Genomic DNA, 24,334 nt, shown 5'->3' on the forward strand with positions numbered 1-24,334 from the left:
ATTTACTAAAGGCAAATTCACTGTGCACTTTGCAAGTGCAGTTGCACTCATTTTCCCCAGAGCTTAGTGCATGTGGTCAAGCTCTTTTCCATCAACCAGTCACGTGCAAACAAAAATGCTTTTTTTTTTATTTTCCTTTCATCCGAGTGGGTTTTACAAGGTACAGCCTAACCCCACTCATTAAAATGTGGAAAATTAGTGTAGCTGCACTTGCAAAGTGCACAATCCATTTGCCTTTAGTAAATCCACCCCAACATATGCTTTCAGACACTATTGTTACAGAGGACATTCAGACAGATACGTATTTCCTTTTTTACATTTAAACGTAATCCTCTGTGAATGCAAAAAAACGTATTAGAAAGCCAGACACGGCATGAGATTTGAGTGCATGTCATTTTAAATAAATGAAGAAGGGCCGCAGAGGCCAAATTTGAACATGAGCTAATGGTGGCTTGAATGAAACCTGTCAGGGGACTTCGGCAGCACATAATAAATTTTAACCTAAACGTCTCACTGGTGTAAGCTACATTTCGAAAACCTTTTAACTAACTCATATTTCCACAGCAATGATTTAATACCACTTTAAAGTGACCCTGCTCCATTCATTCTCTTACCATTTATTTGAAAACTACTGAACTAAATAGAAGGCTGTAAATTATTTCAATAACACAGGAGCCGATATGTAGCCACTTCTAAGTTGCTTTATTTATTTCATTACTATCTAACTTTCTCTCGGCTGTAATTTGTCATCATGGGCAATGTACCTGCAAAGTGTAAAACAAGCACCATTCATCTTCCGGGCTCACTTCCATTTAGCTGTGACACACTGATAATATAAATGGTCTGTATGACAACTAATATTCTGCACATGAGATGAGCAAATTGCTTCTCCTGTCGGCCAGACAGATGGCCACCTGTTCAGACTGAGCCAGCAAGCTCCATATTGTTTTTTAAAGGTACAGTAAAATTTTCAGTGAAGGCTTTAATTGTGTGCACGGGTAGAGGCCAGCTTGAGCAAGGGTTGTGTTTTTCATCCAGTGGAGTACCAGGCCACCCTCCTTCCTACTTGCTTCTGATAACTTCTTGGAAACTCATCATTATATTGCTAAACAGGCAGCACACTTTTCCCAAATATGCCAACATAGGGGTTGATTTACTAAAGGCAAATAGACTGTGCACTTTGCAAAAAGCAGTTGCTCCAGAGTGTAGTAAATGAGCAGACACTCTGCTGACTTCAATCATCCAATCATGTGCAAGCAAAACTGCTTTTTTTAAAATTTTCCTTGCACATGATTGGGTATTCTATGCAAAGTGAAGCTTTATCTCATTTACTGAGCTCTAGAGCAACTTAACTTGCAGAGTGCAATTGCACTTTGCAAAGTGCACAGTCTATTTGCCTTTAGTAAATTAGCTGCATGGTGCTGTGATTCCCAGTGTACCTTTTTAATCACTGACTCTCCAGCATTAATCACTTTTTTAAACATTTTTAATCACTTTTTTAATCATTGACTCTCCAGCATTAAAGCCTCTGTGGCTACACTCATTTCCCCACTGTGTCTATGGAGGGAGCCATGGTTGTCATACAGGTTTGACTTCAAACATGTGTACTTTTGTTCTTATCTATTAGATGGTGAATTGATGGGACAAGTAGTGCACAAAAAAGATGGGGATGTTTTTGCTTTCTTTTAAGGTGCCATGAAGCGACAAGCATGCTGCATTTCTACCAAGATCAACAGGTATCTGTAATTAATGATTTTAGTCTAAAAAGTGAAAATGAATGCAGCCACAACATCTAAACACCAATAAGCTGCAATATACTAAACTAGTGTTATTATGTTTAGATATGCTTTTATACTTGGCTTCTTGTCCGGTATTTCACTGTGATCATTCATTGCTCCAGTTCAGGCCTCCACTGCTGTCTGTCAAACCGCTTCGTTGACACTTATCTTCAAAATCACTGTCATCCTGAGCCGATTGTCCTTATCATTGGCATTAAATGTTGGTGTGTTGACTGCAGTAAGGTAGCCTTTAGCATAAGAAGATGAACACTTGTAGTTTTTGCCAGAAAGCTACTACTCCACAGAGTGATGCCCAACCCAGGGGCGGACTGACCATTTGGAAACTTGGGAACTGCCCAAGGGCCCAGGGTCAGTAGGGGGCCCCATGAGATGCCCCTGGTACCTTTTTCATAGGCTTTTTTGAGTTTGGGCAAAGACACAGGGGCCCCATGATCCCCTATTTCCCGGGGGCCCCATGAGTTGTCAGTCCATCCCTGGCCCAACCCTCACACTAACCATACCTGTAACCTTTACACTGACTATCTGCTGTATGTAACTTTCACACTAACCATCTCTGTAACCCCAATCACCAGAGCTTTTTTTTCAGCTATAACTTGGTGGAACTGAGTCCCGCCACTTCTGGCTCAGGCCCTGTATTCTCTGTTCACCACTATCACTTGTAAACACAGAAGTTCGGCTTCTGTGTTTACAATTGACAGCTTGTCTCCCAATGGATTCCCCACAGATCTGATTTCCTGAGCAACTTCCACCCGCAGGAGGAGGACAAGGGAGATGCAGGTGCCTGGGTTGCAGTGCGGATGCCGATACCCCCATTTGATGATTTCCCTGTAAATGAGAGAGGCAGAGCCACCTACAGAGTGCAGGGAGGTACTAGAGCCAGCTGGGCGCTTCAGCTTAATATGGCACCAAACGTAAGACACGTAGAAGATGGTGGAGATTTTAAGGAGAAGGGGGGCAGTGGAGGCGGAGGTAAGGTTGCATGCATAGGTCAGAGCTGAAGAAAGAGGGATGAAAGTGAGATTTGGATGGGGGATGCAGAGGTATGCAGCTGTGGAAGAAGGCTGAACTCTGTACTCTGTCTGTAGTTCACCCCTGAACTCTGCACTCTGTATGCAGTGCACCTCTGAACTCTGCACTCTGTATGCAGTGCACCTCTGAACTCTGCACTTTCCAAGGGTCAGTATGCATCCACTGGGGCCACCTGAATGCACAAAGAGCATGAGCCAAAAAAGGAGTCCCCCCCCCAAAAAAAAAAAAACTGCCAAGAAGATTCCCCCCTAACAAAAGGAACTGACAATGTACTGTAAATCTCTCTGCACTTAAAGTGTTACTAAACCCACAACAGTAAAATCAGTCTGTATATGCAGTAAAGCATGCTTGTTATACTCACTGTGGAACCTAAGGGGTTAATCCTCTGCATTGTGTAAAGAGGTTGTTTGATCCTGTCTTCTCTGCCCCTCCTCTTATTGAAATGATCACCTGATAAGACGGAATCCGTAGTCACAAGCAGATACTCCGTTTAGTGTGTATTGCTAGAGAGGTTGTTTTTTTTGGGGAGAGTACATGTGATCAGCACAGGGCCAATCAGCACTGTCCACATAGAGGTCAAGGGTTTCACATCCTCCTAGAGCAGAAAGAAAACTCCTCCAACATGCTTTAACCAGTGCTCTGCTGAAGTCACAAGACTGCTCTAACTGCTGATGAGAAAAGGTATTTAGCAGTTTACATTTACTAAAATAATTGCACTTCCATGTTCTGTGTACTGTGGGAGACCAGATATAGTGGATGCAGGGTCCTGGGTTTAGTATCACTTTATTGTGAAGATGGAGCAATGGCGTCCAAGTATCATGTTCAGAAGAAAAAGAATTAGGAGGATAATGATAATAAATTATATTTTTTTTATATAAGCAAGGAAAACATATTGTGCCCCAAAAAGAATACAATGTGTATTCTTATTCTAATATCAATGAGGGTGCAATGTTTTGTTAAAGAAAAAAGAAACTAGGGTAAAAACCCTGATTACAAACAAGTCAGGTTTTACAGATCTTTTCTTGGCACATTATCCTTTAAAATAACACACACAATAAAGAACAATAATACCTTTCCAATCCGATGATTGCCTACAAGCTAACAATGTCCAGAGCAGCAATTAGAGAAGATCATAATGGTCCTTTTTAAAAGCAGATTCCAGGTAATTAAACTAATACCCGGTGAATGCTAAGTGCTAACTGAGAATGTAAAAAACAGATGTGGAGGCAAATGTATTATACATTATGATATTCTTTTGAACAATTTAGGGTATACGAGACTGATGCACATACCGTATAGTGCAGCTGACTTGGCCAAAGAAGGGAAAGTTTTGACACTCATCTCTCTGATTGAGAAGTTCCTTCCCTTGCATTCCAATTCTGGGACATATTGTGAAAAGGACAAAAAAAAAATAGGATAGAGGAGAGAGAATGAATCACAGTTCCTGAGATTTGTCATCAAACATATTTGTGCACTGACTGCTGAACTTTGAGCATATTTAGTCAAAGTGAAATAAGGTATCACATATTTCCAGTGACATCAGCCTTCCCCTCCCAGTTTATGAGAACATTCCATGAACTATAATTAGTGGATTCTGAAAATCGACCGTTTTAGTAGCTGAATTACTAGCTTGGATGTCTAGAAAAGTAAGCAACATTGATTTATCAACAAAGGTTTGGCCTGGTGACAGGACGTGGCAAATGACTTTTTATTTTCTGGGAGAAGAGTGGTTTGTAGAATAATAGAAAGAGTCGGGAGTGTTTTCAGCACTATTGATTCCTGAAAAATATTAAACTGCTTTGCTTTGTCTCATCTCCAATAAACAAATGCAAATATGCATTATTATGGAAACAAAGAAGATTGATGCTATTTTTAAAATAAAAACAAATAAAAGAACATTAAATAAACATTTAAAAATGCAAATATGCTTTATAGTTGAAGCACAGAAGATTGATGGCATTTTTACAATAAAAATAAATAAAATAACAAAACATATACATATTGTTATTAATACTGAAGCACAGAAGATTGATGTCATTTTTACAATAAGAGGAAAAGTAGCTACCTATCATTCTTTACCAGTTTAAAGGACTACCTCTTTTACACAGCAGCCTTAAACTGGCTCATGGGACATAGCTGAAAATTTGTAACTTTTACCCTGGAATTAAGGGCTTGTTAACATTTGTGGTGCTCTCTGAAGAGTGATCCATGGTGGATCAATTTTCAGAGGGTGTTTGTTGCAATGTGTTGCCACCTCAGTGCCTATTTTAACCCTAAAACCTTGCACCATCGAGCTGCAACCACATGCATTGCATACAGCTGTGGGATGGTTGAGGTGTGACCCTATACAGTTGAATAGGTCATGTTCATCAGGCAGTACTTCCCACCAAACATGACAGTGGGGATATTTTTTGCTGCATGTACACTCCAATCCACTGCTTTTGCAGCTTAAGGGGGAGCAGTTGGAGGGTGGGAAAAACATGCGATTGATACCTTCCAAATACAAGTGTAAATGAGGTCTCAAAGATGAATTCCAGGTATGGATATTTTTGCATAGTTACATTGGTCCAGCTTGGATCACTTTAACTATGTATATACCTAGATTGTAAGCTCGAAAGAGCAGGGCCCTCCATCCCCTCATGTTTTGCATTGTATTGGTATTGTTCTGTCACATGTTCTGTCCCCCTTTGTAATGTACAGCGCTGAGCGAACTATTGGTGCTTTATAAATACTGTATAATAATAATAATAATATAACATACTTGTGTGATCAACCTTGAAGCTGGAAATCTCCATAGAATGCACCGCTACTATAGTGATCTCTGATAGTTTCCAGGTCCTGAGTGGCTGCCCTGATACATTGCGAACACAGTCTGTCATCCACTCAGTGATGGATAAAGTGGAGAGCTGGATGGTGACATCCTAATCTTCTCTAAAGTGGTTGTAAAGCTTGAAGGTTTTTTACCTTCAAGCATTCTATACATGAATGTAAAAAAACCTGTGTGCAGCAGCCCCCCAGGCCACACTAATATTTACCTAGGCCTCATAGCTACATATAGTGACATAATTAGTCTGGCCGCAAAAAGACAAAAGTCCATTCAACAAAAAAAAAGTTATAATCCTATACCCACAATTGATCCAGAGGAAGGCAAAAAAAATCCCCAGCAAAACATGATCCAATTTGCTCCTGCAGGGGAAAAAATTCCTTCCTGATCCCCCGAGAGGCAATCGGATATTCCCTGGATCAACTTTACCTATAAATGTTAGTATCCAGTTATATTCTGTGTATCTAAGAAAGAATCCAGGTCTTTTTAAAGCAATCCTCTGAGCTGGCCAGAACCAACTCTTGAGGGAGTCTATTCCACATTTTCACAGCTCTTACTATAAAGAAACCTTTCCGTGTTTAAATCTCTTTTCCTCCAGACGTAAAGAGTGCCCCCTTGTCCTCTGTGATGACCTCAGGGTGAATAGCTCTACACCAAGTTCACTATATGAACCCCTGATGTATTTATACATGTTGATCATATCCCCCCTTAATCTCCTCTTCTCAAGAGAGAATACATTCAATTCCCTTAATCTTTCCTCATAGCTGATCTCCTCCATGCCTCATATCAGTTTGGTTGCCCTTCTCTGTACTTTCTCCAGTTTCTCAATATTCTTTTTGTGAATTGGTGCCCAAAACTGAACTGCATATTCCAGATGAGGTGTTACTAATGATTTGTACCGGGGTAAAATGATATCTCTCTCTAGCGATCCAGCAATGTGCACGAGAGCTTTGGCTCTCCAGGGACTTCCCTCCTCATTGGCTGGACACGCAGAGTAGTGGTTTGGGAGTGAGTCTGCTGGGGTGCCCCCATAGCAAGCTGCTTGCTCTGGGGGCAATTGACAGGAGGGAAGGGCCAGGAGCGCCAGCGGGGGACCTGAGAAAAAGAGGATCGGGGCTGCTCTGTGCAAAACCACTGCACAGAGCAGGTAAGTATAAAATGTGTGTTTTTTTTTTTAAAGATTGCCTTTAATATCACTTTAAGGATATCTAACTTAAGAAGAAAAAAATTATACTATTGCAACTTTCCAGCTATTAGGTGTGGTGACTGCATTAGTTTCCTTTTTTAAATTTTTTTAGCTCTATGTGTATTTTCTGCAAATTCTAATAAAAGTTAAGAAAGAAAGTAGCAGATCCCAACTAGGGAGGCTATATACATCCAGAATCAAATATACGGTAATTCCACTTGCCAAGAATCAAAGAATTCCACCTTTGTGTCAAATGGGAACAGGTGCTGTATTCTCCATCACAAATAGGAATTTCGAATTGCCATTATTTGGCCTCATTCTCAGATGTCAATTTGCGCTTGTGCTAAGGCACATATATGGATGGATCAGAAATGGTTTTTTCCTGGTCTATCCTGGAATGCTCCAGTGTGTTTAAACAGAGCATAAATCCTTGGAATCCATGGAATAAAAAGGCATATTGTGCAGAAATGTTACAGAATTCAATAAAATATATAAAAAATATATAAAAAAATCAATGTAGAATGAAAGTGGACAAGTAAACTCCATACTCATCCATGTAAAATGTAATGATATCACACGTACTGATATAGGCTTCTTCAGAGGCTTATAGATCATTTCCAGTTTATTCCTCAATTGAAATTTAAGAAAAATGTAAGTGAACTACATGACACCTCCCTCCTATGCAGAGATGGGGAGGGGAGGTGTTTTCTGTCCAAATCAGGAAAGCTTTCTAGGATGGGAACACTGCTCCTCCATAGATACAGTGCAGCAAGTGAATGTTGTCACCCTAGAACAAGATGGGGTAGATTTACTAAAACTGGAGAATGCAGAATTTGGTGCAGCTGTGCATGGTAGCCAATCAGCTTCTTTCTTCAACTTGTTCAATTAAGCTTTGGCAATAAGGCTAGGTTCACATCTGTGCGGGTGGTGCCGATGTGGATCCGCACAAAAATCAGTGCAACCGCATCACCCGCACAGAAAAATGCGGACCCGTGGGCGGGTTCCATTAATTCTAATGGCATGCCGCCCACATTGGAAAACGCAACTGTACTGGGAATCGAGGTTCCCATGCGGGCTACGTTTTCAGAAGTATAGGGACTTCTTCCCTGCGTGTCCCAGGGCACGGGAGTCCATTCAAATGAATAGGCTCTCATGCATGTGCAAAACGTGGACCGCAGGAAAGCACATATGTGAACCAGGGCTAAAACCTGAAAATTTATTGCTTTCTATGTGGAGTTGCACCAGATTTTGCACCAGTTTTAGTAAATCAACACCAAAGCCAAAATAAAGGGGAAAAATTGAAAAACAAAATGAATGCAGCCACCACATCTAAAAACTTGTACAATGCAAATATTTAATTTATTTACTTGAACATGGATATTCTTTAGCTTCATATAGCAGCTGCTGCCACTGTATGATTTTATCCTAATTTTCTAAATGGTCCTGAATATTCACCTGCAGAAATGCAAGACGAGGTATTACATTGCAAAATCGGGTGCAGCTCTGCATAGAAACCAATCAGCTTCCAGGTTGCATTGCCAAAGCTTAACTAAATAAGCTGAAGTTAGAAGATGATTGGTTACTATGCACAGCTTCATCAGATTCTGAGGGCACCAGTTTTAGCAAATCTCCCCATTAGGCTGGCCATACACTGTACAATTTTCTGTCCTATTTCTTCCCAATTTCCTTTATATTTACCTTCAACTATGTAGTGCAAGAGCCTGCCTAATTGGATACAATTGAAAGTGTTGTTAGGTTTGACCTATTATATGGTTTTTGGTAAATCTAAACCAAAAATCTCAAGAAAATAGTATAATGTAAGGCTAGCCTAAGTCTATGTTTATGTTTAAACTTCAGTAGGTGTGCTCCCCCCCTTCCAGTCACTGCAGCTCACAGTGGTATGGTTCTATTTGGTTCCAATAGATGGACAGTCACCCCCCCCCCCCCAAATGGAGGAATTTTTAAAATGATACTTTACCCTCTCTGTACAATGGTTTTGCACAGAGCAGCCCGGATCCTCCTCTTCTTGGGTCCCCCGCCAACACTCCTGGCCCCTCCTTCCTGCCTAGTACCCCCCACAGCAAATGGCTTGCTATGGGGGCACCCACGCAGCCATGCTCCCGAGCCGCTGCTCTGCTTGTCCATTCACACACAGAGCCATGGCTCAGCTCTGCCCCCTCCCCCTCCTGATTGTGCAAGGGTTGATCACATTTTGACATAAGGATGGACTGCCTGTGACTGATTAGACTTGTACAACTGAAATTATCCATTTTCAGACAATATACACTGTAATTTGTATGTTTTTTTTTTGCATTGCATTGGCAGCCTAGCTATTCAGATATTCCCCTGGATTGGAGTAACAAAATTACAGGATACATTTTTCTCAAGATGTTTTCAACTGAAACCAAAGTGAAAATAAATTCCCCAAGCAGCTTAAACAAGAAAAACAACGGGATTAGTATTTAAAGATTATGTTAGGAAAACTGAAAATATAGCTATATTTGGGTTTCCCCTCCAGACATACAACTAGTAGTAAAATCTGGTGAAGCTTAGCTTGATTGACTGAACTGAACTGTAAGATAATTAGTGACATTGGAACATAACATGACAGCAAGTAGGGGATATGAATATAGTTTAAAAGGCAAATGACAAAATGATTGCTTAGAAGACCTGTTGTTCAGATCAGTCACTTTTACTGCTAAAGAACCCATTAAACATTAGTCTAACTATACTGTTATTATCTGCAGCTTAAGATAATGCCATTTTATAGGCAATTACTAACTATTTATGTTAAGCACCATCATTTCTTATGATCTATGATGTCAGTGTGAAGAGATCTTGTAAATGGATGGTGCAGAATTGGTTTCATGTTTGTCTGACAGATCCATCTCGGTTAGTGTGCTATAGTGTAGAAAATGACAAGGTCCAGGGTAGAACGTCTGTCTACAACATAAATACAGAATACGTTTGACTACAGGCTCAATTCACAAAGATACCAGGTCAGGAGAAGGATTCTTCTTCTAAAAAAGTGATGGAAATTTTCAGCAGTAAGAGCAAAGCGGTAAAAAACCCAAAGCAAACATCTAATGTATTGCAGCTTACCAATTCTTAGATGTGATGGTTGCATTAGCTTTAATTTTAGGCTTTCTTTCTTTTATGTTCATCTGGTGATCCAGCCAGTAAGTTTGTTGTTTTTCCAAAGAACAAGCTGCTCTGCAGGTGTGTCAGTTTACAAGAATGAGACAAACCATTTAACACTGACAGGAAGGTTACAAGTAGAGATGAGCGAATTATTCAAAAATTCGGTTCGGCTGATTCGCCGAATTCGCCGAATAAATTCGCTTTGAGCAGAATATATTCGCTGCAAATTTAACTTATAAAAAGGGTGTTTCTAGGCTTCAGAGAGCCTTTATATTAGTGCAGAACACTGTACCTTTAATTTAAATGCCCTTGGAGTCTGCTGGGGAAGAGAAATAATACTGTCAGTCAGTATGACATGCAGATGAGTGCCGTCGATCTTAGAATCACCGCACACTTCACTCATTTGGGCAGTCACGGGGCCAAAACCAGAGTGTGAAGCCACAGTGTGGCGGTGGAGGCAGCAGCAATGGGAGGCCATACAGCACCCTATGACAAAATGGAACCCACCAGCAGTGTGAGGAGACCTGAAAGTGGCACATGGCAGAGTGTGGCGATGGAGACAGCAGCAATGGGAGGCCGTACAGGGACCCATGACACACTCTGGACCTGGCAGCAGCATGAGGAGGCGGTACAGGGGCCCATGACAGATTACGGGCCTGGCAGCAGCATGAGGAGTTGGTACGGGGGCCCATGGCAGATTATGGGCCTGGCAGCAGCATGAGGAGGCGGTACAGGGGCCCGTGGCAGAGTGGCGGAGCGTAAGCAGCTAAAATTGAAGGCCATACAGAGGCCTATGTTAAAAAGTCCCCCCAGCAGCAGCGTGGGGAGACGACTATCAAGAGTCCAATGGCAGAGTGGCGGAGCAGAAGCAGCTTCAATTGAAGGCCATACACAGGCCTAGGTTTAAAAGTCCCTCGCAGTTAATTCCAATAACGAACTCTACTCCTCCGTGCAATCTACTTACGAGACCCTGGGCAGGTCTGGGTCCAATTTGTGGTAGAGACTGGTTTTGTTCAGCCATGCTTGAGCGAGTAATAACAGGTCTGTGCTGCCCTTTGGTGTCTGGCTTAATGCGCACAACACTGAACGTCCCAGCGTTTGTCAACGATTTGCCGTTAAGTGATGCAAACCCGCTGAACCACGTTCATGAGGAGCCGGTACAGGGGGCCATGAATCAGTATGGACCTGGCAGCAGCGTGAGCAGACGACAGAGGCACATGGCGCAGGGTGGCGGTGTAGGCAGCATTATTCTGAAGCCATACACAGGCCTAGGTTAAAAAGCGGAAGCCGTCAGCAGCGTGAGCAGACGACAGAGGCACATGGCGCAGGGTGGCGGTGGAGGCAGCAGTATTTGGAAGCCATACACAGGCCTAGGTTAAAAAGCGGAAGCCGTCAGCAGCGTGAGCAGACGACAGAGGCACATGGCGCAGGGTGGCGGTGGAGGCAGCAGTATTCGGAAGCCATACACAGGCCTAGGTTTAAAACTGGAACCCAGCAGCGTGAGCAGACGACAAAGACGCACATGGCAGAGGATGGCTGCTGATTGGCTAATGCGATCACATGTCATGAATGCATTATGGGTCAGCGCGCCTTGTCTGCGCGCCTTCCCAGAGATCCCCGCCCCATCTTCTCTGTCCATTTTCTCCGTCGCCACACATGTCGCCGCCATTTTTGGGAAAATTCGATTCGTGCATCCGAAGTTTGCTAATCTTCGGATTCGTCGCGAATAGAATTTTTCCAAATCTTCGGAACGAATTCCACTTCGTCATGTTTGATTCGCTAATCTCTAGTTACAAGGATCAGCTTTTAATTATTATGTAAAACGTTTTTTCCCAAAAGGAAAAAAACAGTTTGCTGTCACTGCTTAGAAAGTGTGATCTGGAGTTTGGCTTCAATTAGTTAGTGTATGTAAATCTGCTAATGTACACTACCATTTCCCTGCTGTCTGCTGTGCCCCCTGTGCACCTACATCCAGAGAGGAGGCACTCTAATACATAAGATGTTACTGGCTAGATCACCCTGTGAAAACGGCTTAAAAAAAGCAAAACTAATACAACCACCACATCTAATAATTGGATATCTGCAATATTTTACATGTTTGGTTTTGGGTTTAATACCTGTGCAAAAATCACAATGCCCAGCAAAAATAAGGAACCCTATCCTTATAATAGAGGGGATTAAGAGGAGACCCCACCAGTCTAAATTCTGCTACAGGTGTTTCAGCTGCTAACTAAAGGAGCCCATCTATGCTCAGTGTAAACTTTGCACAAACACCAAACAACCGCACACCATTGACATCGCTTCCTTTTACAAAGCTTGATTGAGCTTAATCCCCATTCTGCCTGGCTGAATATAGTTTTGTAAAAGGCGGTACATTATTGATGTGCAGCCATTTGTTGTTGTACAAACCCTATCCTGGTGTTAAAGCTTTGTGATTTGAGCACTATGTGTAAAACTGAAATGAAATCACATTACTGATACCTGTACCATGATAATGTATTTATTCCCAGCATTTGAAAATCTAAAACAGATAACATTTAGGCAGGCTACAAATGTTACAATTCAATTATACAATCACCAACAACAATGTAGTGCAAGGACCTCTTATTAGATGCAAACTGAATTCATTGTTTAGGTAGGCTTTCTCATTACATAGTTTTGCTAAATCTAACAGAGATTGTACAATCTAAGCTCAATATGTATGGGCATTTTTACACACAGAACCACTCACAAAATATATTAGATTATTATTATTATTATACAGGATTTATATAGCACCAACAGTTTTACAATATAAAGGGAGACAATACAGCAACAATACAGTTCAATACAAGAGGGTTAGGAGCAGGGGCGGACTGACAACTCATGGGGCCCCCAGGCAATAGGGGATCATGGGGCCCCTGTGTCCTTGCCCAAACTCAAAAAAGCCTATGAAAAAGGTACCAGGGGCATCTCATGGGGCCCCCTACTGACCCCGGGCCCTCGGGCAATGCCTGAGTTTCCAAATGGTCAGTCCGCCCCTGGTTAGGTGGGCCTGACCCTTGGAGCTTACATTCTTATAGCATATTCCACAAATATGACAGTTTAGCATTCTTGTTCTCCCAAAGTAGTCTGAAACTTCATCCACACCAAAACAGATATACGTTTTCCATGTTGTAGGGCCATCTTAAGACAGTGCTATTGAACCACTCAAATACCATATTAGTTTAGTAACCCTTTTGGCTAAGATCAAGTGTAGTATCTGTTCTTATCAGTGTCCAGCAGGGGTGCTCCCCATCATTCTAGCTTTGCGGGGATGATTGGTTGTATAGTACCCCTGCTGGTATGATGGGGGTCCTGATGGTTAGTACAGGCTGGAACAGAAACCGAGGTGCCCACAGGCTGCTGGGGCCCGGGAGTAATTCCCCCTGGAAAACCGGAGGGGCCCAGTTCCTCCTGATTTGAACGGATCTACCTTGTCTGGCCAGAAGCCGGGGAGGCAGAAAGTCCACAAACCAGTGCCCCCTGAGTGGTCGCCTCAGGGGTGCTCTTAGTAACACTTGGGTGTAGGACTCCAGCGTGTGAAAAGGCACATGGTCACTGTGTTCAAACACTTTTCTTGCACTGCGCCTTTTAGGACCGGGCCTTTTGGCTAAGTTCTGGGCAATTTTTGCTACGGGCCTCAGGGCCTGGTCAGTGCACAATCTGCATGACCACTTTATTTATTTAATTTATTCTTTCTCCCACGTTTGTCACTTTCACTTTTGTGTGTGTTTTATTTCTCACAGGATGGAGGGTGTGGGTCCTCGGGCCTACCCTGAAGTCTAGGGGGAGGATGTGTGGCATTTGGTTCCTTCCTCCCCTGTCCCCAGGGGGTTTTCTCTTCGGGAGAGCCCCCTGACCAAGTACTGAGTGGCTGGTTTCGGCTGGCCACAAGGAACGGTGGTCAGCCAGGCCTTTTGGCTAGGTGGACCAAATGGGAACCTGTCCCTGTCAGGAGCTTCGTGCCCCGGGGGATCAGGGTAGAGGTCCATCCCCTTCGGGGGAAGGACAAAGCACACCCCTAAGTGCACTTTTTTGTGTGGTGTTTTGCACTTGCACGTTTTTTGTGAACACTTACGGGTTTTTAGTTTTTTCGCACGTTCGCGGACTTAAAAAAAAAAAATTAGTTTAGTAACCCTGCTCTCCCAAAGTGCTCTGCACATCCAGCCACAACAAAACTCATGTAGTTCCTGAATCATGTAGGTCAAAAAACAACAAACAAAAATTCCCAACTCACTTATCAGCCAGCCTTCAACAAACCAAATTACCCTGTCTAACAGTACACATTAAAACAAAGGGCTTAGTTTGCGCACATTTGAAAATATATGAGTAAGCTACAGAGGCCATGTCACAGCACCCCAATGTACTGCAGTCCTAACTCTAAAAATGCTGCGAGTCTCCAATGTTGGAGCACATGTATAATAATGGATAGATTAGGGCAGGTATGCCTCGAGGGAGCCAACCCCAGCAATAGCAGTAAAGGTATCCAGTGTGTTCCCTTGTCAATTAACCAACAGTACAAACAAATGGCAACCACCCCAACCTATAATTGGCCTTTGCAGCAAGGAGCACATGAAAGGGCAATGCATATGAAAAACCAACAAACAAATTCCCAGCTCACTTAACAGCCATCCTGCAACCAACTGAATTGTCCTCTCTAACAGTTCGTGTTAAAACAAGGGGTATAGTTTGCACACATTTGCAAATATATGCGTAAGCTGCAGAGACCACGGCATCACACCCACATCATGTAGGGCCATCTTAAGACAGCATCACTGAACCACACACATAATATAGTAAATTAGTATTCTTGCTCTTCCAAAGTAGTCTGCAACTACAGCCACAACAAAACTCATATAGGTCCAACATCATATAGGGCCATTTTTAGACATTATCATTGAACCACCCAAATACTATAATAGTTAGTATTCCTGCTCTCCCAAAGTAGCTGCACTAAAACCCATGTAGGTCCTACGTGGTATAGGGCCATCCTGAAACAGTGCCATTGAACCACCCACATACCATAGGTTCTGTAATCCTTCTCCTAAAGTAATCTGTGTGTCCAGCCACACCACAACAGATATAGTTCCTACATTGTATAGGACCATCTTTAGACAGTGCTATTGATCCCACCCAAATAGTTTAATAGTTCAGTAATCCTGCTCTCCCAAAGTAGCGTGCACTTGCAGCCACACCAAAACTCATGTTGATCTCTTGCCCAACTCAGATAATCAAAGTGACTTCTATATGTTTACATGGTGGTAGGGCTAAGTAGGTGTTCTTATCTTAACAGCTGAGCCGGCCATGAGTCAGGTCTGATAATGAAGAGGTGTGTCATGAACTAAAGTTGCAGGAAGAAGAAATGCCAGCTGGAGTATTGTAACATGAACTGATCTCAGGATTACATTGAGTATGAGTAATGCAAAAATGATGGGGCTTCATGGAGATAAAAATGTGCTTAGCATATCAGACTTCAAGGTATTGACCTTACAATTGCTTTGGGCCATTAAATGTTAAAACTTCCTCAGGATATTAGATATAAATATGTAGATAGAGGTGATGTTGTATACCAATTAATCATATGTACAGTTGTGCTCAAAGGTTTATGTACCCTTGGAGAATTGGGAATATATAGTATGCACCATTTTTAACCACTAGCCTACAGGGCACTTATACCCCCTTCCTACCCAGGCCAATTTTCAGCTTTCAGCGCTGTCACACTTTGAATGACAATTGCGCAGTCATGCAACATTGTACTCATTTGACATTTTTATAACTTTTTGAGACAGATAGAGCTTTCTTTTGGTGGTATTTAATCACCTCTGGGTTTTTTATTTTTTGCTAAACAAACCAAAAATTGGAAATTTTGAAAAAAACTAATTTTTTTGTAGTTTCTATTATAAAAGTTTGTAAATAAGTGATTTTTCTCCTTCACTGATGTGCATTATGAGGCTGAAGTGATGGGCACTGATGGGCTGCACTGATGGGCACTGATGAGGAGGCACTGCTAGGTGGCACTGATGGGCATTGACAGGCATCACTGATGGGCATTGAAAGGCAGCACTCATATATGCCACTGATAGGCAGCACTGATTGGCACTGATTGGTGACACTGACTGGCACTGTTAGGTGGCACTGACTGGCACTGTTAGGCGGCACTGATAGGCAGCACTGATGAGCACTGATAGGCAGCACTGATGCACACTGATAGGCGACACTGACTGGCACTGATAGGCGACACTGACTGACACTGCTAAGTGGCACTGATTGGCAGCACTGTCTGGCACTGATAGGTGGCACTGAAAGGCAGCTCAGATGGGCACTGATATGTGGCATTGATGTGCACTGGTAGGCACTGATATGTGGCATTTATGTGGCACTGATGGGCACTGGCACGTGGCATTGATGGGCACTAACAGGTGGCATTGATGGACACTGACAGGTGGCGCTGATGGGGCTACACTGATCATCAGGGCACACTGATCATCAGAGCCCTGAGTAATGCTGATTACCGGCTCTCCTCTTCTCACAACCTGTCAGCATGACAGTTAGTGAGAAGAGGAATGCCGATAACTGGCATTTCCTTATTTACATGCGATCAGCTGTGATTGGACACAGTTGATCACATGACCGAGCCGACATAATCGGCTCTTTCCAGGGACACAGCACACCACCGATTGCCATGCTGCGCACCCCCTGGGGCTGCACAGGCGAGGTTACAATGGGAGGACATCATATGACATCCTCCAAGAACGAGAGAACCGCCTTGCGCCCATCATCTCCTTATATGGTGGGCAGGAGGCGGTTAAAGATAACATGAGTGAGCAGGCAAAACACATTTCTTTTATTTGTTATGGGATTCATATTCAACTGTAGTTCATAACAGGATGACACAATCATAAAACAAAACATGGCAACAAGTAAACAAATGATCTCTGTTCAAAAGTCTGCATACCCTTAGTTATTAATGCTGTGTATTGCCCCTTTAGCATCATTGACAGCGTGCATTCTTTTGTAATAGTGGTCTATGAGGCCCCAATATCTTGCAGGTGGTTTAGCTGCCCATTTGTTGTGCAAAAAGCCTCAAGGTCCTGCAAAGTCTTTGGTTGTCTTGCATGAATTGCACATTTGAGATCTCCCCAGAATGGCTCAATGATATTAAGGGTAGGAAACTGTGATGGCCGCTCCAGAACCTTCACCTTTTTCTTCTATAACCACTGGAGAGTCAACCTGGCCTTCTACTTAGGTCATTGTCATACTGGAAAGTCCAAGAGTGTCCCATGCGCAGCTTTCGTGCAGACGAATGCAAATTGGCTGTCAATATTTTCTGATAACATGCTGCATTTATCTTGCCATCAATTTTCACAGGATTACCTGTGCCTTTAGAGCTCACGTACCTCCAAAACATCAGTGAACCACCACCATGCTTCACAGTGGGGATGGTATCCTACTGGACTTGTTGACCCCCTCAAAAATCTCTATTTTGGTTTTGTCACTCCAGATTACAGTGTTCCAGAAGCTGTAAGGCATGTCAAGGTGTTGTTGGACATGTTGTAACCGAGCTTTTTTGTGGCATTGGTGCAGTAAAGGTTTTTTTTATGGCATCTTGACCATGCAGATCATTTTTGTTCAAGTATCGTCGCATTGTGTGACTTGAAATAACCACACCGTCTTTTTCCAGAGCAGTCTATATTTCTCCTGAGGTTACCTGTGGGTTTTTCTTTGTATCCCAAACAATTCTTCTTGCAGTTGTGGCTGAAATCTTTCTTGGTCTACCTGACCTTGGCTTGGTACCAAGAGATCCCCCAATTTTCCACTTAATAATAAGCGATTGAACAGTACTGACTGGCATTTTCAAGGATTTGGTTATAATTTTATATCCTTTTCCATCTTTAAAAAGTTCCATTACTTTGAACGCAGGTCTTTTGACAGTTCTTTTCTGCTCCCAATAGTTCAGTATCTAGCCTGCTCAGTGGATTCACGTGAGAGCTAACAAGAGCATTGATATTTATAAACAGACACTAATTGTAATTTAAAAAGCCACAGATGTGGGAAGTTACCCTTTTAATTGGCATTTTAACCCATGTGTATCGCCTTATGTGTCTGTACCAAGGCCAGACATTCCAGGGTATGTAAACTTTTGATCATTGCCATTTGGGTGATTTCTGTTATCACTATGATTTAAAAATGAGCCAAACAACTATGTGATAATAAATCATATTATCACTATTATTAAATAAAAGACAAAAGATAGAAGTTTTTTGGCATGATTAGTTATATTTTCAATAGCAATACCAAAATTTCATGACTTATGCCAGGGTATGCAAACTTTTGAGCACAACTGTTTAAAGCTTAGGTTTATGATGGCTGACCCCATGCTCAGGGCAATTTAAATAGCCGCAAGAAGCTCCTACCATAATTCTATGAGGTGGACAGTTGCTTTGCTGAAGGTTCCACATTTATACTAGACAAAACAACTAACATAAATGGAACACTTTTTTTTTGTAGCTTTATTGAAGTGTCACAAAATGTATTTATGCACTGTGGCACTATGTGATGCTGTGTAGTGCGTTATAACCAGGGGTGGACTGACAACTCATGGGGCCCCGGGCAATAGGGGATCTTGGGGCCCCTGTGTCCTTGCCCAAACTCAAAAAAGCCTATGAAAAAGGTACCAGGGGCATCTCATGGGGCCCCCTACTGACCCCAGGCCCTCGGGCAGTGCCCGAGTTTCCAAATGGTCAGTCCATCCCTGGTTATAACCCACTGCACTGCTTTACAAAAAATGCATTATGTTTTACTTTTTTCAGAATTGAACTAATAGGACATAATGGCAATTGCCATGTCTAATTATTAGGACTGCGTTGGGAGAGGCTGCTCAATACAGTCCAACGCATATAGTGTGAATGGGACCTTCTGGTGTGTACACTAACAAAGAAGTAAAGAAACAGGGTGCAAACACCTAGTGCATTATCTTTAGCATTTTATTGATAGAGCAAATAAAAATATACTCAGAAGCCCAATAGACTGAAAGCATGTAAACACACGGGTATGAAATGCATTCATCCGCTATCCAATTCCAACTGATGAATGGATGACAGAGCTGGCTTATGCATTTCGCAGAACTAGCCCCCCTCTTCAGAACTATGGCTGGTGGCCCACTCACCTCCACCTTACTAAATAGTAATACATATATATATGTGTACACAGTGGAGAAAATAATTATTTGATCCCCTGCAGATTTTGTAAGTTTGCCCACTTACAAAGGAATAAAGGGTCTATAATTTTTATCATAGGTGTATTTTAAATGATTGAGATAGAATATCAACCAAATATCCAAAACAAAACCACATGATACAAATGTTATAAATTGAGTTTCAGTTCAGTGAGTAAAATAAGCATTTGATCCCCAAGCAAAACATGACTTAGTACTTGGTAGAGAAACCCTTGTTGGCAAGGGTTGTTAAGACGTTTCTTGTAGTTGGTTACCAGGTTTGCACAAATCTCAGGAGGGATTTTGGTCCACTCTTCTTTACAGATCTTTTCTAAATCCTTAAGGATTCTTGGCTGTTGCTTGGCAACTCAAAGGTTTGAGCTTGCTCCATAAATTTTCTATAGGATTATGGTCTGGTGACTGGCTAGGCCACTCCATGACCTTAATGTGCTTCTTCTTTAGCCACTCATTTGTTGCATTGGCGGTATGTTTTGGGTCATTGTCATGCTGGAAGACTTATCCACCACCCATCTTCAGTGTTCTGGCTGAAGGAAAAAAGGTTCTCATCCAAGATTTTGCAATACATGGCCTTGTCCATTGGCCCCTCAATGCAGTAAAGTCGGCCTGTACCTTTAGCAGAGAAACAGCCCTAATGCATAATGTTTCCACCTCCATGCTTGACTGTAGGGATGATGTTCTTAGGGTCATAGTCAGCAATTTTCTTCTTCCAAACACAGCGAGTCGAGTTAATGCCAAAGAACTCAATTGTGGTCTCATCTGACCATAACACTTTCTCCCAATCCTTGCCTGAATCATTTAGATCAGGGCTTAAAATTTCAAGTCCTGAGCTACTAGCCAGGCCTCAAGAGTTACTCGCCACCAACAAACACACACAAACAGAGACACCTGTACACCTACACACAGACATGTACATACACACATACACACAGAAACATGTACACACATGCACAGAGACACATGTACAAACACACACATACAGACACATGTATACACACACGGGCATGTACAGACACGCATACACACAGATACATGCACATACACAGAAATACACAGGCACAGACATATGTACATACACTCAGACACATGTACGTACATACATACACAGACACATGTACACACAGACACATGTACGTACATACACACAAATACACATACACATGTAGTACATACACACAGACACATGCACACATACATGTACATACATGCAGACACTTGTACAGATACACACATGTACAGAGACACATGTACATGCATACACAGACACACACATGTCATCGTACACCCCCCACTAACAAGTTGCAGTACTTCGTTGTTCACTCACAGAGCCGGGTACTGCACTCTAGGGGGAGGCAGAGAGCACAGCACACACTCCTTCCTTTGCTTTCACTGCGCTCAGCTATTGCGCAGTCTGACGGCTCCCAGTGCCAAGGACAGATCCGGCCTGAGCTCCGAGCCTGCTCAGCAAGGTGGCCCTGGGGGACACACTCTCCCCCACCATAATTTCCACTCGCCATTGGCGAGTGGAAATTTCAAGCCCTGATTTAGATGTTTACTGGCAGACTTCAGATGGGCCTATACATGTGCTTTCTTGAGGATGGGGACCTTGCAGGCGCTGCAGGATTTCAACCCATGGCGCTGTATTGTGTTACCAATGGTTTGTTTGGTGACTGTGGTCCCAACTCCAATGAGATCATTCACAAGCTCCCCAAGTGTAGTTCTGAGCTGACCTCACTTTTCTCATGATCGTCCTTACTCCACAAGGCGAAACCTTGCACGGAGCTCCATACTGAGGGCGATTGATGGTTATTTTGTATTTCTTCCATTTGTGAATAACCGCTCCAACAGCTGTCTCCTTCTCACCAAGCTTCTTGCTGATGGTCTTGTAGCCCATTCCAGCCTTGTGCAGGTCTACAATCTTGTCTCTGATGTCCTTTGACAGCTCTTTGGTCTTGCCCATGATGGGGAGGTTTGAATGGAAGAAAGAGATTCTGTGGACAGGTGTCTTTTACACACGTAACGAGTTGTCGTTAGGAGCACCTTTTTAAATTGACATTTTCAGATTGACAGGACTAATCTGGTACACATGAGCACATAGCCAGTCTGTGGGAGCCAGAATTATTATTGGTTAGTAGGGGATTAGATACTTATTTTACTCACTGAACTGAAACTCCATTTATAACATTTGTATCATGTGTTTTTTCTGGATTTTCGGTTGATATTCTGTCTCTATCATTTAAAATACACCTATGATAACAATTATAGACCCTTAATTTCTTTGTAAGTGGGAAAACTTACAAAATCCAAAGGGGATTGAATAATTATTTTCTCCACTGTGTGTTAAAATATATATATATATATATATATACAGTCAGGTCCATAAATATTGGGACATCAACACAATTCTAACATTTATGGCTCTATACACCCCCACAATGGATTTGAAATGAAACAAACAAGATGTGCTTTAACTGCAAACTGTCAGCTTTAATTTGAGGTTATTTACATCCAAATCAGGTGAACGGTGTAGGAATTACAACAGTTTGCATATGTGCCTCCCACTTGTTAAGGGACCAAAAGTAATGGGACAATTGGCTTCTCAGCTGTTCCATGGCCAGGTGTGTGTTATTCCCTCATTATCCCAATTATAATGAGCAGATAAAAGATCCAGAGTTCATATCAAGTGTGCTATTTGCATTTGGTATCTGTTGCTGTCAACTCTCAAGATGAGATCCAAAGAGCTGTCACTATCAGTGAAGCAAGCCATCATTAGGCTGAAAAAACAAAACAAACCCATCAGAGAGATGGCAAAAACATTAGGCGTGGCCAAAACAACTGTTTGGAACATTCTTAAAAAGAAGGAACGCACCGGTGAACTCAGCAACACCAAAAGACCCGGAAGACCACGGAAAACAACTGTGGTGGATGACCGAAGAATTCTTTCCCTGGTGAAGAAAAACCCTTCACAACAGTTGGCCAGATCAAGAACACTCTCCAGGAGGTAGGTGTATGTGTGTCAAAGTCAACAATCAAGAGAAGACTTCACCAGAGTGAATACAGAGGGTTCACCACAAGATGTAAACCATTGGTGAGCATCAAAAACAGGAAGGCCAGATTAGAGTTTGCCAAACGACATCTAAAAAAGCCTTCACAGTTCTGGAACAACATCCTATGGACAGATGAGACCGAGATCAACTTGTACCAGAGTGATGGGAAGAGAAGAGTATGGAGAAGGAAAGGAACTGCTCATGATCCTAAGCATACCACCTCATCAGTGAAGCATGGTGGTGGTAGTGTCATGGCGTGGGCATGTATGGCTGCCAATGGAACTGGTTCTCTTGTATTTATTGATGATGTGACTGCTGACAAAAGCAGCAGGATGAATTCTGAAGTGTTTCGGGCAATATTATCTGCTAATATTCAGCCAAATGCTTCACAACTCATTGGACGCCACTTCACAGTGCAGATGGACAATGACCCAAAGCATACTGCAAAAGCAACCAAAGAGTTTATTAAGGGAAAGAAGTGGAATGTTATGCAATGGCCAACTCAATCACCTGACCTGAATCCGATTGAGCATGCATTTCACTAGCTGAAGACAAAACTGAAGGGAAAATGCCCCAAGAACAAGCAGGAACTGAAGACAGTTGCAGTAGAGGCCTGGCAGAGCATCACCAGGGATGAAACCCAGCGTCTGGTGATGTCTATGCGTTCCACACTTCAGGCTGTAATTGACTGCAAAGGATTTGCAACCAAGTATTAAAAAGTGAAAGTTTGATTTCTGATTAATATTCTGTCCCATTACTTTTGGTCTCTTAACAAGTGGGAGGCACATATGCAAACTGTTGTAATTCCTACACCGTTCACCTGATTTGGATGTAAATACCCTCAAATTAAAGCTGACAGTCTGCAGTTAAAGCACATCTTGTTCGTTTCATTTCAAATCCATTGTGGTGGTGCATAGAGCCAAAAATGTTAAAATTGTGTCGATGTCCCAATATTTATGGACCTGACTGTATATATATATATAGTATATGCATATACTTAGAAATCTTTTTATTGACTGGTGCCATGTTATGCCTTCCCTCCCCCACCCCTACTCCGGCATCACTGATGAGGGGTGTGGCCTTATCCATCACTATTTAGTAAGGTGGAGGTGAGTGGGCCACCAGCCATAGCTCTGAGGAAGGGAGCCAGTTCCTCGAAAGGCATCAGCTGTCCCAGTCATCCATTCATCAGTTGGAAATGGATAGCGTACAAATGCATTTCATGCCTGTGTGTTTACATGCTTTCAGCCTATTGAGCCTGTAAGTATTTTTCTATTTGCTCTATCAATAAAATACCAAAGATAATGCACAAGGCTTTGCACCCTTTCTGTTTTTTTAGTATCGGATTTCCCTGATTCGAAGAGGGCGGCACCACCTACCCTTCCAGTTTGGGTTGTCTGACTTTGGCTTAACTCTGCAGCATAGGATGGGGGCCTCCACCATTTTTGAGTGCTGAAATGTCAAGTTTTCTGTACATCCTCTAACAAAGACGTATTGTAGGGAATACTAGGTACCGTATATCCAGATTTGCAAATGGTGTAGCACCATTACAAATTTCTGGATCATTCAGAAGGCAAAAAAATCAGGCCAATTTATGAAGGCAAGAGTTATCATCAAATAATGTCTAAAATAAAATGTCTTTGTTGATAATTGCCATTGTTATGGAACTCACATAAGATCATCTAAAATTGTCTAGGCAGCTATGATATGGATATGGCTATGGATATGAGTATATTACAAAACACTATAGAAATTTTAGTATAAGCAGTGAACTGAAGAAGGTTGCAACAGATCTTACTAGTATCTGCTTCTTGGGTAATACTGCTAAGTCACGAGAAACAGGAAGACCAGTCAGATGTTGGGGATGTGTCCTCTTACTGCCAGCTGAGACTCTAGTGTAATATGGAGAAAAATGAAATGAGAAATAGTTTATTGGTGTTTTACACAGTTCAGCACACCCCCCTAATGTAAAGCAATGGCAGCAAACACACAACATTCCAATATGCTGTCTGTCAAGTTTTCTATTTATGTTTTTCCTGCATACCACATTGAAAT

At 42.3% G+C, this 24,334-nt stretch overlaps 1 long non-coding RNA gene across 1 annotated transcript in view; it reads right to left on the reverse strand.

Moving 5' to 3' along the window:
* The window catches only part of LOC149469750 (uncharacterized), a 47,950-nt gene extending 43,649 nt beyond the window's left edge, over positions 1 to 4,301 (reverse strand). The window contains exon 1 of the long non-coding RNA XR_016311526.1: positions 4,121 to 4,301. This is a non-coding gene — a long non-coding RNA (uncharacterized LOC149469750). The remainder of the gene's footprint in view (positions 1 to 4,120) is intronic.
* Positions 4,302 to 24,334: the final 20,033 nt, after the last annotated feature.

This window comes from Staurois parvus, unplaced genomic scaffold (genome assembly GCF_062004578.1).
Source record: "Staurois parvus isolate SC_StPar_1 unplaced genomic scaffold, SC_StPar_1.0 ptg000061l, whole genome shotgun sequence".
NCBI classification, from domain to species: domain Eukaryota; kingdom Metazoa; phylum Chordata; class Amphibia; order Anura; family Ranidae; genus Staurois; species Staurois parvus.